The following is a 14,437-nucleotide window of genomic DNA, read 5'->3' on the forward strand; positions in this document are numbered from 1 at the left end:
ATAAACGATGTACTAGAACGTGAGTATGTCTATAAAATATGTACTAGAACATGAGTATGTCTATACACAATGTACTAGAATGTGAGTCCATCTATAAACGATGTACTGGAATATGAATATGCCTATAAACTATGTACTAGAATGTTTTCTATGTCTATAAACTATGTACTAGAATGTGAGTATGTCCATAAACGATGTACTGGAATATGAATATGCCTATAAACGATGTACTAGAATGTAAGTATGTCTATAAACTATGTACTAGAATGTGAGTATGTCTATAAACGATGTACTGGAATATGAATATGCCTATAAACGATGTACTAGAATGTGAGTATGTCTATAAACTATGTACTAGAATGTGAGTATGTCTATAAACGATGTACTGGAATATGAATATGCCTATTAACGATGTACTAGAATGTGAGTATGTCTAGAAACTATGTACTAGAATGTGAGTACATCTATAAACGATGTACTGGAATATGAATATGCCGATAAACTATGTACTAGAATGTGAGTACATCTATAAACGATGTACTGGAATATGAATATGCCTATAAACTATGTACTAGAATGTGAGTATGTCTATAAACTATGTACTAGAATGTGAGTATGTCCATAAACGATGTACTGGAATATGAATATGCCTATAAACAATGTACTAGAATGTGAGTATGTCTATAAACTATGTACTAGAATGTGAGTATGTCTATAAACTATGTACTAGAATGTGAGTATGTCTATAAACGATGTACTGGAATATGAATATGCCTATAAACGATGTACTAGAATGTGAGTACATCTATAAACGATGTACTGGAATATGAATATGCCTATAAACGATGTACTAGAATGTGAGTATGTCTAGAAACTATGTACTAGAATGTGAGTATGTCTATAAACTATGTACGAGAATGTGAGTATGTCTATAAACGATGTACTGGAATATGAATATGCTTATAAACGATGTACTAGAATGTGAGTACATCTATAAACGATGTACTGGAATATGAATATGCCTATAAACGATGTACTAGAATGTGAGTATGTCTAGAAACTATGTACTAGAATGTGAGTATGTCTATAAACTATGTACTAGAATGTGAGTATGTCTATCAACGATGTACTGGAATATGAATATGCCTTTAAACTATGTACTAGAATGTGAGTACATCTATAAACGATGTACTGGAATATGAATATGCCGATAAACTATGTACTAGAATGTGAGTACATCTATAAACGATGTACTGGAATATGAATATGCCTATAAACGATGTACTAGAATGTGAGTATGTCTATAAACTATGTACTAGAATGTGAGTATGTCCATAAACGATGTACTGGAATATGAATATGCCTATAAACGATGTACTAGAATGTGAGTATGTCTAGAAACTATGTACTAGAATGTGAGTATGTCTATAAACTATGTACGAGAATGTGAGTATGTCCATAAACGATGTACTGGAATATGAATATGCCTATAAACGATGTACTGGAATATAAATATGCCTATAAACGATGTACTAGAATGTGAGTATGTCTATAAACGATGTACTAGAATGTGAGTACGTCCATAAACGATGTACTAGAATGTGAGTACGTCCATAAACGATGTACTAGAATGTGAGTATGTCTATAAACGATGTACTAGAATGTGAGTACATCGATAAACGATGTACTGGAATATGAATATGCCTATAAACTATGTACTAGAATGTGAGTATGTCCATAAACTATGTACAAGAATGTGAGTACGTCCATAAACGATGTACTAGAATGTGAGTACGTCCATAAACGATGTACTAGAATGTGAGTATGTCTATAAACGATGCACGAGAACATGAGTACGTCCATAAACGATGTACTGGAATATGAATATGCCTATAAACTATGTACTAGAATGTGAGTATGTCTATAAACGATGTACTAGAATGTGAGTACATCTATAAACGATGTACTGGAATATGAATATGCCTATAAACTATGTACTAGAATGTGAGTATGTCTATAAACTATGTACAAGAATGTGAGTATGTCTATACACGATGTACTAGAATGTGAGTACATCTACAAACGATGTACTGGAATATGAATATGCCTATAAACTATGTACTAGAATGTGAGTACGTCCATAAACGATGTACTAGAATGTGAGTACGTCCATAAACGATGTACTAGAATGTGAGTATGTCTATAAACGATGTACTAGACTGTGAGTGCATCGATAAACGATGTACTGGAATATGAATATGCCTATAAACTATGTACTAGGATGTGAGTACGTCCATAAACGATGTACTAGAATGTGAGTATGTCTATAAACGATGCACGAGAACATGAGTACGTCCATAAACGATGTACTGGAATATGAATATAAACGATGTACTAGAATGTGAGTATGTCTATTAACTATGTACTAGAATGTGAATATGTCTATAAACGATGTACTGGAATATGAATATGCCTATAAACGATGTACGGTACTAGAACGTGAGTATGTCTATAAACGATGTACTAGAATGTGAGTACATCTATAAACGATGTACTGGAATATGAATATGCCTATAAACGATGTACTAGAACGTGAGTATGTCTATAAACGATGTACTGGAATGTGATTACATCTAAAACGATGTACAAGAACGTGAGTATGTCAATAAATGATGTACTAGAATGTGAGTACATCTATAAACGATGTACTGGAATATGAATATGCCTATAAACTATGTACTAGAACGTGAGTATGTCTATAAACTATGTACTAGAATGTGAGTATGTCTATGTGATGTACTGTAATGTGAGTATGTCTATAAATGATGTACTGGAATGTGAGTATATGTCTATAAATGATGTGCTCGAACGTGAGTATATGTCTATAAATGATGGACTGGAATGTGAGTATATGTCTATAAATGATGTACTAGAACGTGAGTATATGTCTATAAATGATTTACTAGAATGTGAGAATGTCTGTAAACGATGTACTACAATGTGAGTATGTCTATAAACGATGTACTAGAACGTGAGTTTTTGTCTATAAATGATGTACTAGAACGTGAGAGTCTATAAATGATGTAGTACAATGTGAGCACGTCTATAAACTATGTACTGGAATGTGAGTTTGTCTATAAATGATGTACTAGAATGTGAGTATGTCTACAAACGATGTACTAGAACGTGAGTATGTCTATAAAGTACATTTATTAAGAATATGTGTGCATCTATAAAGTACATACTTTTAAAGTACATACTATAAAGTACTCCCGTCCATGGTACACGGAATCTTGTGGTGAGGCTGTTGCCCAGAAACAACTTGCCTTCGTCTCCTGGAAAGCAAATCCAACGGAAGGAAATCTCATTTCCTTTCACAAAGCCCGAAACAAGTGTGTGTCCACCCTCAGGAGAGCCAGGAAACAATATCTCTCCGTTCTCAAGACCGAACTCTCTTATCTGTCTCCCTCTTCCAAATCCTGGTGGCGTCTGGTCAAATCCGTTTCTGGTGTTTGTTCCCCCTCCATCCCCTCCCTTACCTCAAACGGCTACACAGCTGACTCCGCACGTGAAAAAGCTGAATGCCTCAACTCTGTGTTTGCCTCTAAATCTTGTGTCCCAAACCCATCCCTCTCTGTACCCACCATACCCAGTCATACCCTGCTGCTCCTGGACTCCGTGTCCTTTCCTCCTGACAAGGTGGAAAAGTTTCTGTCAACCCTCGACTCTGATTCTGCAACTGGACCCGACGGCATCAGCCCACGGGTCCTAAAATCCTGCTCTGCTGCTCTATCTCACCCTCTCTCTGTTCTCTTCACCCTCTCTTTTGCTCAAGGTCAACTGCCATCTGCTTGGAAATCAGCCAACATCACCGCTTTGCACAAAAAAGGTGCAAAAACAGATCCTAGCAACTACAGACCAATCAGCCTTCTCCCAATTATCAGCAAAGTCATGGAATCCATCATTGCTTCGGATATGAAATCTTTCCTCTTCTCCAATGGCTTGATCTCTGATCATCAATTTGGTTTCAGACCAGGTCACTCTACTCTGGACATGCCGCTTCTGCTGTCTCAACAATGGATGGAGGTCCTCAATGCCAAACAGGAAATTAGAGCTGTCTCCCTCGACATATCACGTGCCTTCGACACGGTCTGGCACCCCGCTCTGCTCACCAAACTCTCCTCCTTTGGTATCCATGGAAATCTCCACGCATGGCTGGCGGACTTCCTCTCTAGTCGTCGTCAACGTGTGGCCCTGAATGGGTTTCTCTCATCTCCTCTTCCTGTTCAGGCTGGAGTTCCCCAAGGCAGTGTTCTGGGCCCCGTGCTTTTTCTGGTCTTCATCAATGATCTCTCTGACTCTCTCGAAAATCCTCTCTATCTCTTTGCTGATGACTCCACTCTCTGCCGCTCCATTCCTCTTCCCTCAGATCGGCAGTCTGCTGCCTCCTCACTCTCTGAAGACCTGGACAAAATCACAGACTGGTCAAACAAGTGGAACATGTCTTTCAATCCTGACAAATCTCACACTCTTACTATGTCTCTCCGAAAAGATCGACTGGACAACCCTCCCATCTACTTTCTCAACAATCCTCTCCAAGAAGTTCTGTCGCTCAAGATTTTGGGTCTCACTATCTGCCATGATCTTTCTTGGGAAAACCACATTTCCAAGCTGGCCTCCAAAGCCAGTCGCCGACTGGGCATCCTCCGTCGTGCGAAGTCCTTCCTCGGCACACCTGAGCTCCTCACCACATACAAGGCTTTCATCCGCAGCTCAATGGAATACTGTTCTCCCCTATGGGCCGGTGCTCCTGCCTCACACCTAGCTCGGCTTCACGCTGTTGAAACCAAAGCTTTCAGAATTATTGGAATCTCCCGCGATGAAGCTATCTCTGAGGGCCTTTCACTCACTCACCGCAGGCAGGTAGGTGGTCTTTCTGTCTTCTACCGACTCCTCTCCGGCCTTGCACCCCCAGCTCTCTCTGTGCTCTGTCCCCCAAATATTCCTACAGGTCGCACAAGATCTGCCAGCAACCCTCTGATGGTTAAACTGCCGAAATCTCGGCTCTCTGCTCACCTTCACTCTTTCATTCCTCTTTTCTCCCACCTCTGGAACAAACTCCCTCACTCCCTTCAATCCCACTCCTCCCTCCAGGTCTTTAAAACAGCTGTTCACCACCATCTCTTATCTTCCCCCATCCAAAACCTTGATCTTTTCTACCCCCGCTAATTCACCCCAGATCCACCTTGTTTGAAATTCCAACTTCTTTCCTGGAAGTCCTGGCAGTGTCCATATGTTTTATACCTCTCCCACCGCCCCCTTCCCATGCCCCCCCCCCCCCAAAGCCCTCGCCCTCTCTCAGATCTCTCGATGTCTCCATGTCTCTCGGTCCCTGCTCTCAAATGTTGTGTTTGTGTCCTTCCCCCTCTCTCCCCATCTTGTCTACCGCTCCCGATGTTATATGTTTTATGTGTCGGTTTGTCTTTCTGTGTGATTAATGTTCGCTCTTACACGAGCCTCGATCTTGTATACAAAAAAACAAACAAAAAAAAACAAAACAAAAAAAAAATACTATAAAAATATGTCTATAAAGTATCTACAATTAGAATGTGAGTACGTCTATAAAGGATGTACTATTTTAATGAGAGTGTATCTATGAAGTATGTCGTATTAATAAAGTTAGTGCATCTATAAAACACAGACTATAAAAGTCAGTCTCCATCAGTAAATAATACATACGATTGGAACGTGAATCTACAATAAAACTGAATAAGTCTGTTTGCTGTATGAACATAATCCTACGTCATCAGTGCATCGTCTACACACCACACAAACACACCAACACACAGAGACCAGCATACAAACACACCAGCACACAAACACACCACCATACAAATACAACACACCAGCAGTCCAGCACACAAAGAGACCAGCATACAAACACACCAGCACACAAACATATTAGCACACAAACACACCACCACACAAACACCACCACACAAACAGACCACCACACAAACACACCACCACACAAACACAAACACACCATCACACAAACACACCAGCGCACAAACACATCAGCACACAAGCACATCAGCACACAAACACATCAGCACACAAACACATCAGCACACAAACACACCACGACACAAACACAAACACACCACCACACAAACACAAACACACCACCACACAAACACACCACCACACAAACACACCACCACACAAACACAAACACACCACCACACAAACACACCACCACACAAACACACCACCACACAAACACACCACCACACAAACACACCACCACACAAACACACCACCACACAAACACACCACCACACAAACACACCACCACACAAACACACCACCACACAAATAGTCAAGAGTCAAATAGTCAAAACTATTTATTTTTATTTTTTGATGAATCAATTAATTGATTACTTACCTGATTATTATATATTTATTAATTACTTTATTTTCTTTCTCATCTGGGCTGTATCTCGTTTTCTTCCGCCTCTGCTCCTTCCTTCTCAAATCCACGTTCTTGCTTGGAGACTTTTCACGGATTTTTTTTTTTTTTTTCATTGTTTAAAAAAAAAAAAAAAATCTCAGGGCAATATCTCAGGCACCTTTGGAGCTAGGCAGCTGATAGTTGGACAGACAGTGACCAAGTGATGTGGCCATATAGGATATTTTTGATTAATTAATTATTGATTAATCAATTCATCGATTATTTATTTATTTATTCGAATAATTAATTATTTAATTAATTTTCACAAAGTTACAGCTTCGGATGAAACACTCGTGGTTTAGGTATGTGATTAGCCAATTGATTTAGAAATAAATTATTTTATGATTATTATTTTTTATTTTAATTACGCAATTAATCAACATTATTGTACACCTCTCCCTCCCAATACAGTCTCTAAGTGCCGATGGCGGCATCGCCGGGCGGAAAGGGCGTTGGAGGATATTAAAGCACGCGGTGCTACGCGCGTGACTTGCTACCAAGGAGGAAGCGGACAACGCGGTAAGTTTATTGTTCTTTATTCCAAAGAGGTCACTGTAGCACTGGCGCGCTCCGGGCTTCGCGCCCGGTGTATATCCTGAGGCCACGCCTACCCCTCGGGCGTGGCCGCCGCCCACTTGGTGCGCGGAATGATGTCACCACGCCAGTGGGCTTTCGTGTACGCCACACGCGCCCCCCCAGAATTCCCGCGCACCTGGAGGGCCAGTTTGCGGGGCAAACGGATGACCCGGCCGAAGCGCCCTCTGGCGACCGGCGGCGTCCGGGGTGCAGGGATGCCAGGTGGGATGCCCCCGGCTGTACCCAGGATGGGTGCCGGACCGGGGGGCGACGTGCCTGCGGTGCTGGGCGGTGCCGGGGGTCCGCCCGCAGGGGGGCGGCCCCGACGCGGGGGCCGAGCCACCGGCGGTGGGTGGTCCACGTCGAGGTGGGCCGGCTTGAGGCGGTCTATGGAGACCTGGTCAGGAGTGCCGCCGATGTCCAGGGTGAAATGTTTCACCCCAGTCTCCAGCACGCGGAAAGGCCCGCCGTACGGGGGCCGCAGTGGTGTCCGGTGGGCGTCGTGCCGGACGAAGACGTACTCCGCGGTGCGAAGCTCCTGGGCGACGTGTGTAGGAGGGTGCCCGTGGTGTGCCGTCGGCACCGGGGCGAACCTCCGGGCGGTCTCCTGCAGCGCAGAATGCTCCTGTGCCGCGGACCAAGGTGCCGTGGGGTCGGGGAGGAACTCGCCCGGCACCCGCAGCGGTTGTGCAAAGACCAACTCCGCTGTGGATGCGCGCAGGTCCTCCTTGGGCGCCGTCCGGAGGCCCAGCAGGACCCAGGGGAGCCTGTCGACCCAGCCGCCGTCGCGGAGGGTGGCCCGGAGCGCGGCCTTCAACGAGCGGTGAAATCGCTCACACAGGCCGTTGGCCTGGGGGTGGTAGGCCATGGTTCGGTGCAGCTGGACCCCGAGCCCCCGTGCGACCGCGGCCTAGAGCTCCGAGGTGAACTGGGGGCCGCGGTCGGACGAGATGTCCGAGGGGGCGCCGAACCGGGCGACCCAGGTGGCGATGAACGCCTGCGCGACGTCTGCCGCCGTCGTCGCCGCCAAAGGCACGGCCTCTGGCCACCGGGTGGTGCGGTCCATCATGGTGAGGACATGGGTGAAACCCCACGAGGGGGGCAGAGGTCCCACCAGGTCCACGTGAACGTGGTCGAACCGACGTTCCGGCACCGTAAACGGGGCCAAAGGGGGCCTGGGTGTGTCGGTGCACCTTTGCGCGCTGGCACGCGAGGCACGTCCTGGTCCAGCCGCGGACGGCCTTCCGGAGGCCATGCCAGACAAACTTGTCGGCGACCAACAGCTGGGAGGCCCTCGTGCCTGGGTGGGACAGGCCGTGGATGGCGTCAAAAACCTGGTGCTGCCAGCCTGCGGGCACGATGGGGCGAGGCCGCCCGAGGGAGACGTCGCAAACGAGGGCCGTGCCTGCGCCGTCTAATGGCACCTCGGTGACGCAGAGGCCCGTGACGGCGGTCCGCAGAGCCTGGACCCCGGGGTCGGCGGCCTGGTCCGCTGCCATCCGGGCATAGTCGATGCCAAGGTGGACTGCGTGGGCGACGGCCCGGGAAAGGCAATCGGCCACCGGGTTGTCCTTTCCCGCGACGTGCCGGATGTCCGTCGTGTACTCGGACACGGCCACGAGGTGACGCTGTTGCCGGGCCAACCACGGCTCGGCGGCCTTGCCCATCGCGAAAACCAGCGGCTTGTGGTCGACGAAGGCCGTGAACGCACGGCCCTCGAGCAGATGGCGGAAGTGCCTGACCGCCAGGTGAAGCCCAAGCAACTCGCGGTCGAAGGTGCTGTAACGGCGTTCGGGCGGGCGAAGCTGCCGGCTGAAGAACGCCAGCGGTTGCCAAGCTCCATGCACCCATTGCTCGTACACCGCGCCCACCGCGTAGTCCGAGGCGTCGGAGGTGAGGGCGATCGGTGCATCGAGCGCCGGGTGCGCGAGCATGGTGGCGTTGGCCAAGGCGAGCTTTGCGCCCGAGAACGCCGCGTCCATCTGCTCGGTCCAGGTAACGTCACCTTTGCCCGGCTTCCTTCGAAGGGCCTCGTGTAAGGGGCGCAGGAGCTGGGCGATGCGGGGCAGGAACCGATGGTAAAAGTTTATCATGCCCAGGAACTCCTGGAGCCTCTTGATCGTGCGGGGGCGCGGAAACCCCTTCACCGCCTCCACCTTGGCCGGTAGGGGGACGGCCCCGTGCCTGGTGACGCGGTGCCCCAAAAAGTCGATTTCAGCGACACCGAACCGGCACTTGGCGGGGTTCATGATCAGGCCGTGCTGGCCCAGACGTTCGAAGAGCGTGCGGAGATGGTGAAGGTGCTCTTCGCGGGACGCGCCGGCGACGAGGATGTCGTCCAGGTATACGTACAAAAAATCCAAGCCGCGTAAGACACTGTCCATGAGGCGCTGGAACGCCTGAGCCGCATTTTTCAAACCGAAGGGCATCCGAAGGAATTCGAAAAGTCCGAATGGCGTGATGACAGCCGTCTTCAGGATGTCCTCCGGCCTGACAGGGACTTGATGGTAGCCGTGTACGAGGTCCACCTTTGAAAAGAAGGACATCCCCGCCAACCTGGCGGAGAAGTCCTGGATGTGGGGGACGGGGTAGCGGTCGGGGGTGGTGGCGTCGTTGAGCCGCCGGTAGTCCCCGCACGGTCGCCATCCCCCGCTGGGCTTGGGCACGATGTGGAGCGGGGACGCCCACGCGCTCTCGGAGCGCCGCACGATGCCGAGCCGCTCCAGCGTAGCGAAATCCGCTTTTGATACGGCGAGCTTCGTCGACTCGAGGCAGCGTGCCCGGGCGTAGACCGGTGGCCCGGCGGTGGGGATGTGGTGTTCCACCCTGTGCTTGACGGTCCCCGCCGAGAAGGTGGGCCGCGTGAGGGTCGGGAAACCCGCGAGGAGGCGGGCGAATTCGTCCGCTGCCTGAAGTGTACAGATGAACCTGGCCGGAACGGAACCGCTCAGCCAGCCGCTCAGTGAGCCGCTCTGTGAGCTGCTCAACGAGGCGGGCAGCGCACACGCGAGCGAGCTGAACGTCTCAGCCTGGACAAATCTTCTGTGCTTTCCATCGACCAGTAATCCATTAGCACATAAGAAGTCCGCGCCGAGCAGTGCCATGGGCACGTCGGCCGTAACGAACGACCAACGGAAAACCTGACCTCCGAACCGCAGGGAGAGACAGCGTTTTCCGTACGTGCGTATAGACGTACCATTGGCCGCAAGCAGCGCGGGACCTCGGCCCGCGGTGTGCTTTTCGGACGTACCGGCAGGAACGACACTCACCTGCGCCCCCGTGTCGCACAGGTAACGGCGCCCGGACAAGGTGTCCGTTATGTATAGAAGGCTGTTTGAATTGCGGATGCTCACCGTTGCCACCGAGCGCCGGCTCGCCCGTTTCCCGACCTGCCGAATGAGCACGGCGGGCGACACTGCCGAGCCTCGTGGCCGAACTTGGCGTGGAAGAAACACCAGGCGGGCAGCTGCGGCGTCGGAGGCCGCGGTTTTCTTCGCGGCGGTGGTGGTGGGCGGGGCGTGGCGGCGGACACGAGGTGCGGTGCATCGGGGAAAGCCTCGGGAGCCTCGGGAGCCTCGGAAGCGGCAACCGCGCCAAGACTCGCCTGCGTGTCCAAAGCCGCGCAGTATTTGTCGGCCTCATCAGCGAGCGCACGGGGTTCTGTTAAGGCGGAACCAGCCAAAGCGAGGCGGACTCATGCTGGCAGCTGGCGTCGAAACAACGCCCGGAATAGAGCGTTCGGGGTTTCGTCGCCCATGAGCGCCAGCATATGGTCCATATGGACCGACGGTCGCGTGTCCCCGATCTCGGGGAGGTCCAAGAGGCGATCGGCCCGTGCGTCCACCGTAAGGCCGAACGTGGCGAGGAGGAGACGCTTGACCGCCTCGTACTTGCCGTCGGCAGGTGGATCCCTTCGGACCGATACGACGCGGGTGGCCGTGCCGGGCCCGAGGGCGGCGACCACGTGGCAGTACATGGTCTCGTCCACCGTGATGCCTCGAAGTCGGAACTGGGCTTCTGCCTGCAGGAACCAAACTTCGGCTTGTGACTCCCAGAATTCGGGGAGCTTGATGGAGACCGCGTTGGTAGCCATTGTTGCGGCGGTTTCGGGTAGTCAGCGACGGCTGACTCGAATGTCGGAGGTCACCAATAAAGCACGCGGTGCTATGCGCGTGACTTGCTACCAAGGAGGAAGCGGACAACGCGGTCAGTTTATAGTTCTTTATTCCAAAGAGGTCACTGTAGCACTGGCGCGCTCTGGGCTGCGCGCCCGGTGTATATCCTGAGGCCACGCCTACCCTTCGGGCGTGGCCGCCGCCCACTTGGTGCGCGGAATGATGTCACCACGCCAGTGGGCTTTCGTGTACGCCACAATATGTTATTTTTTTATTTGGCATGGGGGCGGTGTACTTTGAATGTATGTGTACTTCTTGTTATCTCCGCCACCAAAGGTGGTTATGTTTTCACCACTGTCCGTTTGTTTGTTTGTGAATAAAATATCTCAAAAGGTTGTGGACGGATTCGGACGAAATTTCGCAGAGATGTAGCGTATGTGACGAGGACAAAATGATTACATTTTCAGCACACAAACACAAGTTCTGGCAAGGATCGTCAATCTCTGATTGCTGTTTCTATTTTCTAGATGTTTTAGTCGGGAGATGATTCAGAAATGTCAGTGGGTGACGAGTTGTACGAAAGCAATTTTTAAAAAACTATTCCGAGGAAACAATTTTACTCATGCTTTAAGTGTTTTTTTTTTTTTTTGCTGGAAGCATGCGATGGACAATAAACGAAGGTAGTATAGGAAACATGTGATACCAATAAGTCTTGGCTAACTTGGACCAGCTGTTTGTGCCCACAGCAGACAATTACCCTGATGTTACAAATCACAGTTTAGCAAACAACTGCCATTTTCACGGATTTCCATTGCACTACGCTGGCCGAGATCAGAGCTGTCTCAGCGGCGCAGATGTTATATTTATCCACGGCATCGCTCTGGGGACGGACGCATGTTTTGTGAGGATATCAAGAGTTTCCAAAGGGTCCGAAGGCATTGCTGCTTGAACTTCTTGCTAAATTTCGATGATGCCCCTGCCATGAGAAATCCTCCGCCCGCCTTGTGATGCGGATACCTGTACAGGTCTATAAAGGATGGCATCTGCAGTTGAGACTTGAGAGAATCGAAACATAACAGGTGAGAGAATCGAAACATCTTCCCTCTCTTGATACTGAAGCCTGGGGTTGGCTTAGCGGTTAGGGTGCAGCTTGGGATCCTAGGAACCTAGGATCCTGGGTTTGAATCCCGGGTTTGAATCCCGGGTTCGAATCCCGGTCGATCGCTGAATTAACACCATGGGGGTTGACTCAGCCTGTCATCCCTTCCGAGGTCGGCAAATTGAGTACCAGGTCACTGGTAATTCCCTGTGTGTCGCAAGAGGTGACTAACAGTGTTGAGTGGCAGGAAGCGCATCCGGCCATAAAACATTGCTTCAAAAAGGGGACCACGGTTCCCGAAAAAGGTCAACCCCTGTTCTGTGGGGTAAATGGCCTCTAAACGTGGTCCTCTCCTTATACTCTTCGGAGACATCTGGCTAAACGTGTTTTTGGATAGCTATTGCCAAACAAAATAAGTTTATTCATATGCATGATGAGTGTGACGTCACAATAATTGACAATTGTAGAAACAGTGCAAATAGAATGCCGAAGTGAACGAAAGATGTTGATGCATTGGCAAAAGAAAACAGGCTTCAGGATTTGAAAAAAAAAACATAAAACGGACGATCAGATGGAAGGTTTTACCCGATCCATACGATGAAAATGATGGGGATATGTGCTCAGAGAACGATGTCACACTTTTGCCAGACATTATCTGCCAAGACATCGACCTCCCTTGTTTTATTGTATCTGGAATCAATGAAATGTATGAGTATGATTTAGTCTGTTTGGAACTCTATTTGCAGGTGTTGTCCACCATTTATACCTGTATGTAACTAATACGCCAGTGTCTGTCTGGGTCTGTATTTGTTTGCTATCTGCTCTCCCACCCGCTTCGCGCATTGACAGTAAACTTTGTGGTCATAATTATCATTGTCTTACAATTCAGTTTACAGCGTGTAAAGTAGTCCCAAGTTTTATTCCATTTAGTTCAGTCAAAAGTTGACTTTTCTCGAAGCGTGCACAATGCTGCCCCATTATGTCACGGCATTCCATTGGGCGGTGCTTCTAGATTGTTGTTATTCTAGATCAAGATGAAATTTCTTGAGTGGAATGTCGGCATAAATTGGTGGAGGAAAAAAATAATGACGTCATCGGCCATGTGCTTCGGCCGCCATCTTGGAAAATCCGAAAAACTTTGCACCTCTATATCTCCGAAAGTGCTGAATAGAAAAAATTGAGACATGACTCATTGTAAAGAACTCTCCATGGGGAATAAAATATGTTAATGATGATGTCATAGGTGCCTCCATTATGACGTCATAATTCGACAAGTACAAAACTTTGTCCGATCAAGATGAAATTTCTTGAGCATTAACTAGGAATAAATTAGTTTCGGAAAAAAATAATGACGTCATCAGTCACGTGGTTCTGCCGCCATATTTGTTTTAACACAAAAGCCTTAAAAACCACTGAAAATACATCCTGGCAAGGGTTTGCCATCTCTGATTGCTCTTTCTTGTTTTCTTTTTTGTTTTCTTGTCTTCTTTTTTCTTTGTTTGTCCGGGCGATATCCCAGCCATCCTTTGAGCTAGGAAGCTGAAATTTGGGCACAACAATGAGCATGTGCATTGGCAAAACTATTTTTTATTTTTTGATGAATCAATATAATTGATTACTTACCTGATTATTATATATTTATTAATTACTTTATTTTCTTTCTCATCTGGGCAATATCTCAGGCACCTTTGGAGCTTGGCAGCTGATATTTGGACACGACAGTGACCATGTGATGTGGCCATATAGGATATTTTTGATTAATTAATTAATTATTGATTAATCAATTCATCGATTATTTATTTATTTATTCGAATAATTAATTATTTAATTATTTTTCACAAAGTTACAGCTTCGGATTAAACACTCGTGGTTTAGGTATGCGATTAGCCAATTGATTTAGAAATAAATTATTTTATGATTATTATTTTTTATTTTAATTACATAATTAATCAATATATTATTGTACGCTTCTCCCTCCCAATACAGTCTCTATGTGCTGATGGCCGCATCGCCGGGCGGAAAGGGCGTTGGAGGATATGTTATTTTTTTTATTTGGAATGGGGTCGGTGTACTTTGAATGTATGAGTACTTCTTGTTACCTCCGCCACCAAAGGTGGATGGAGGTTATGTTTT

The sequence above is a fragment of the Myxine glutinosa genome, chromosome 2 (genome assembly GCF_964187855.1).
Source record: "Myxine glutinosa chromosome 2, kmMyxGlut1.1, whole genome shotgun sequence".
Classification (NCBI taxonomy): domain Eukaryota; kingdom Metazoa; phylum Chordata; class Myxini; order Myxiniformes; family Myxinidae; genus Myxine; species Myxine glutinosa.